This window comes from Cryptotermes secundus, unplaced genomic scaffold (assembly GCF_002891405.2).
Source record: "Cryptotermes secundus unplaced genomic scaffold, Csec_1.0 scaffold413, whole genome shotgun sequence".
Taxonomy (NCBI): domain Eukaryota; kingdom Metazoa; phylum Arthropoda; class Insecta; order Blattodea; family Kalotermitidae; genus Cryptotermes; species Cryptotermes secundus.
The window spans coordinates 601638-607489 of NW_019723309.1; the positions used below are offsets into that span (position 1 = coordinate 601638).

The following is a 5852-nucleotide window of genomic DNA, read 5'->3' on the forward strand; positions in this document are numbered from 1 at the left end:
CTTCTACCCTGAAGATGGAGGCGATACGTTCCTCCGAAACGTCGGTTAACACCACATATACACGGTGCCAAATCCCAGAAGACTGCTTTCTTCATAGTCACCGCCGTGAAAGCCTCAAATCTTACAAGTAGAAGGGTGATCTCGTAAGCCTATATTTGTCTCTGAGAATATAAGAAGGCTCACTCACTCACTCACTCATGAGCTGAGCCCTTCTTGAGAAGCTGCCAATTTTGCAGCTGTTCAAGAACTTCTCAGAATTTTACGGAACCCGAAGGTTCATTACCGTGTTCACAAGAACCCTCCACTGGTCCCTATCCTGAGCCAGATCAATCTAGTTCATACCATCCCATTCTAAGATCCATTTTAATATTATCCCACACCTATGTCTTGGTCTTCCTAGTGGTCTCTTTCCTACAAATATCCTATATGCATTCCTCTTCTCACCCATTCGTGCTACATGCCCTGCCAATCTCATCCTCCTTGACTTGATCAATCTAATTATACTTGGAGAAGAGTACAAGTTATGAAGCTCCTCATTATGCAGTTTTCTCCAACCTCATGTCACTTCAGCTCTCTTCGGTCCAAATAAATAAAGTAGGCTAAAGAGTAATAAATGCCTGTCCTCATGAGCGACCGATATGCAGCTGACGTGACGGCATACGGCTAAATTATGTTAAACTTACTATAAAGCTCTTTGACACTTCAAAGGTAAATTGATTAATTCACTAATTCATCACTAAAATACAAAGCTATAAACATTTCTTTTAGTCACAACTTGACTGACTTTAATATTTATTACAGTCGGCGGTTGAATAATTTGGCCATCATGTACCAAACAAATACTGACAAGCACTTTATACATTTCATTAATACTTATTGTTTCTACATTACCGCCATACATTCCATTCTTTCCCATGAATGTTCTGTACTTTTCGACATTTGGAGTTTAGATGCAGACCTGAAAACAGTGCTACAGTCTTCCGACTGCGCTTGTGCCTGCTACGTCACACGCAGACGGGGCCATCTGTCTTTAAATCGCGGCGGGGCTGCAGAATGATTTCACCAACTTGGTTTCCATCACTCACATGAGGGGGTATTGTCCTCTGCAAGTTTTTTTTCCTTGGCACTAAAGCCCAATGGGCCTAGGCCTACCTCCATGAACTTCTCCGTTCACTTCGGTTTTTCTAGATCTTACACATTCTGTAGGACTCCTTGGGCGGGTGATCAGCTCGTCGCAAGGCCTCTACCTGTACACAAACGCAGAAAAACGCACACACACAAATTAACATCCATGCCCTGAGTGGGATTCGAACCCACGATCCCGGTTTCCAAGCGAACGAAGACAGTACATGCCTCTCTGCGAGTTACGCGGCAATAAATAAGTTGTAATAAGAACACTTTCAGCTTCGCTCTCGTCAAGCCACAATGCCCTGTATTTGCTATAGCGTCTTGCTTTGATTTTCCTCATTAATATTGAACCAAGGTCTTCCCTGCTTCTCTTAAACTTGCACTTTCTGCGGTGTCAGTGAGCTCGAATCACTACATCATCATCTTAATCTCCACCTGTTCTCCGGTTCTGCTCTCACTAAAATCTTTGTCACAGAAAATTTGCGTTTCCATTTTTTTATAAATAAACAGTGAACAGTGACGTTCTTGATCCTCCTCCACTTCCTTTTTTCCATTCTTTTTTAAACGCAGCAAATTCGAATTTCTTTCCATGCCCCGACCTCTTTTAAAATATGCCGCTCTTGACGAATATACAACTTTGATCCAAAATGTCAAAAATGGTTGTTGCTATCAGTGTACAACAAACTGAAATACACACGTATCCTTCAAGAATAACTGCTATTTATTTTTATTTCTCTCTCTCTCTCTCTATGGCTTTACAGACCTTTGGACCTTGGCCATTTTTTCGGTTTCTTAATCCTATACACAGTCGATAGGATTCAATGGACGAGGGATCAGCGCGTCCCAAGTTCGCTACCTACACACAGAACAACACAAACACAGAATAAACGTATACAGGCATCCATGCCTCGAGTGGGATTCGAACACACGACCCCAGTGTTCGATCGGGCAAAGACGGCTCGTGCCTTACGATAAACCGTTTTGTGTTGAATTGCATGCAGGTACTTCCATAGGTTTGCCTTACTTCTAAGTTGGGATTTCAGAAAGTATTATGTTCAAAGTCAAGATTTAAACTGCAATTTGTTTCCTATTTATTATTATTATTATTATCGGAGGGGGTGGGTTTCCCCATGCACCGCGACTAATAGTCTATTGTACGTCCCCCTTTGATATTCTACCAGTCGCCATACCCTTCCGGTACTGGTGCTCGCTATCAGCCCCGTTCAGCCAGCGAGGCTGACAGTGGGACCTGATACTTCCCCATTTACCGGAGGCATTGGAAACTACTTGGGAGGGAAACTTTGCCTAATTTTGCTCAGAGGTCTCCTAGAGACATGAGGATCTTTTACGTGCCGTAAATCTACGACGGCTTAAAGTCCCTCCCGGAGGACTTTTTCCCTGAATTTTTCCGCCCTTAAAAATTCTACGACCTCCGCCGGGTTTGAACCCTCGTACCTTGAGTCATGAGGTGGGAACGTTACCCCTAGGCTACGGAGGCCGCTAATTTGTTTCCTAAGTTCAAACACTGTTTCCCTAAGACTGGTGGTTATGGACACATTAATGCAACGTGGATGGCCAGAGCGTTGCTAGGTAACTGACCATTAAACACCTCGAGACCGAATACACGCAAGGCAACAATAGAAGTACGGCGATTTTTATGTGGTCGGCGCCGAGACCGCTGCTATACAACGTCGTGGTGAACACTCCTTTACAACAACAGAGGCTGTTTTCTGTGCGTGGTCGGTGCGAAGGCTTTATAACGAGATTCCAGGAATAACCAAGGCAATTATCAAAATTGCAATTCTCGAACAGTTCGACCAAACTTATTGGGTCATTTTTCTCTCAACATAAATTCAGGGTTTCGGTTGAAGGAGAAATGTCAAAGCCAAGGGAAATGCAAGCAGAAGTTCCACAAGGTTCGGTACTGTCCCCTACTCTTTTCTATCTGTACATTAATGATGCCCCCCCAAACTCACGGTGTTCACCTGGCCCTCTTTGCGGACGACACCTGTCTGCATGCGACAGATCGCAAGGAGGGATTTATTGTCAGAAAACTCCAACGCGGTCTCAGCTCAATGGAGACCTGGTTTGAGAGCTGGAACATTAAAATTAATGAAGATAAGACTCAGGGGGTCTATTTCTCTCGTAGTCGTCGACCGCCTGAGTCTAGTCTTACACTAAAGGGACGAAATATTCCATTTGTAAATAGCGCAAAATGTTTACGTGTCATCTTCGATAGCAGAGTTCCATGGAGATTGCACATAGAAATTATCGAAGCCAAGGCCTTTAGAACATTCATTAGAGTATATTCCCTATTCAAAAGTGAGCGATTGAGCGCTAATATTAAACTGACCCTCCACAAATTTCTCATTAGATCCGTAATGACTTATGCTAGTCCCGCCTGGGAATTTGCGGCAGACACCCATCTAATGAAATTGCAGCGCCTGCAAAACAAGGTTCTCCGCACCATTGGCAACTTTTCAAGGCGCACACCGGTCCGCGATTTGCACATGGCATTTAAAATCCCGTACGTATATGACTATATAACAGAATTATGCAGGAAACAAGCAGAAGTCATACAAAATCATGAAAATGAGAATGTTCGCAACATCGGACAAGGAGAAACCCGACACAGAAAGTATAAGAGGCTTAAACTCGGCGGCGGTCAGGCATACGACTAGACTGCCGTGGTAGCGAATACTACTAGAAATGGGGCAAAATCTGCTCTACTGAGCCTGGATTGACAGAGGCATTGTACATATATATTGTACATAGAAATAGGAAATAAGATTAAGTTTGTAAATATATGTAAATACTGACAATGGGCTTACTAATACGGACTTTGACTGACAAATGACAGACCCGACCTCTCGTCAGAGAGGACGTCCCAAATGAACAGGACAGTAACTTTCATATAAGGGGGAAAAAAAGAGAGAGAAAATCTTGTCATGAGCCCCAGCTGGGGCTCGACACCAAGACAGGCAGACTGACTGACCGTCAGTCGCAATATGACTTTGATTTTGACTTGACCAAGGCAGTCCCCCGTGTAGAGGCGGATTCGAATACCTCCACCGTGACCTTGCTAGTCGTAGGAGGCGACGAAAAGGGAAGTCTCAAATCTGAGAAAGTAAAACATGGTCGTGAGTAGCAAGGGACTCGGACCCGAGAAAGACTGCGCTGGCAAGGACCAGCAGCCTATACAAAATACAGACCCTTCCTCTCGTCAGAGAGGGCTCCCCACAAAAACAAGACCGTAACTGTCAAACAGTAAAAAAATATCTGGCCATGAGCCCCAGATAAGGCTCGACACCAAAACTTACTGACCGATAATCAGTCGCAATGTGACTTTAACTTTGACCAAGACATTGTTTGAGTGTGTTTAAGTGTGAGAGAGTTCTCGGCGGAAGATAGCCACGGAAAGTTTTTCGCGTGTGATTAGAAGACTTTAATTATGTGTAATATTTGGAGTGATTTGATGCGCTAGTTGCTGTGCTTTAATTTCATTACCAGCTCTCACATGGTGTAAATACGCCACATTACACTCCATGACGATATTTATTTAGCTTGTCCAAAACTCTGCTAAAGAACAATCTTAGTCCACTGAGCCAAGAAACAACTGTGTACGCAAATTCATGAAAAAAAAGAAACTTCTGATTTCTAATTCAAATGAAACTCCCAAGCACTTTACATCCGTTAGACTACAGAGGGCCCGGTACAGCTGCAAAAGTCTTTGCCAGCACAAGAACTTGGGCAGTCGCCGGCCGCCTATTTCGCCTATCCTCTTTGTATTTAGTTTTGTAGCCCTGTAAAGGATATTGGTTACTGTGTGTGCTACCCGGTGCTGCCTGTTTTACCACTCAAAACTCTGCATTCTTCCTATAGAATGTGTATGTGTTTTTCCTATTGTCATAATACAAACCGATTTATTCCTCCATCAGCTCTTTGGCCGATTGTTCTTGGTGTTGGAGAAGCAATATTTTCCACGCAACAGGGTATGAATTCATAACTATTTCGTTGCTACATTCGGTTAAGTTATATTAGGTTAAGTTGAGTTGGGTCAAGTTAGATTAGGCTAATTTGGTAAAGTAGGCAAAGTAAAGCTATCCCTGTAACAGGTCATGGAGGCCTATAGGGTTGTGAGATGTTGAGGTTCCCACATTTTCTAGACAATCGGCTCATAGATGGCGGCAAGGTTGTCAGGCTTCCGCGCCGGCCGCGCTTTACCCCCAAGAATATTCCTGGTACTCATTTATGTTAGAGACTGAGTCGAACCCAGGGTCATAGTGCGCCTGGAAGGTTTAGGTAAATTGAAAATATCCATCTCATCGGGATTCGATCCCGCGACCTTCCAGCTTATAGCACAGTGTCTCAACCAACCACGCTACCGTGTTCTCCCAGGTTAATTAGGTACGTTACAAACGTGAATGTAGGAGTACATGCTTTGATAATTCGGTATTCTTACTATCGAAAACAAATTCAGCATGGAAATGGTTAAATATTATATATATGAATTTCAATAGAATTGATTTTTTTCCGGAAGAGAGGTTTTGCAAAAAAAAAAAAATATATATATTGCGATGGCATGTGCACAGGAAAGAGAACAAAGGATTCATAAGACATCAGCTGGCTCTGGGGTTTATCACCCCTGAAAATGATCGATAGAACCGAGCCTGCGCCAGCAGGTTCTGATGCTGTGTCACACATCGATTCTGGAGCAGTGGACG

At 43.5% G+C, this 5852-nt stretch overlaps 1 protein-coding gene across 1 annotated transcript in view; it reads right to left on the bottom strand.

Annotated features, from left to right (window-relative positions):
• Positions 1-5852, bottom strand: part of LOC111861786 (dual specificity mitogen-activated protein kinase kinase 4) — a 75778-nt gene that overhangs the window by 62185 nt on the left and 7741 nt on the right. The gene's annotated exons all lie outside the window — the stretch shown is intronic.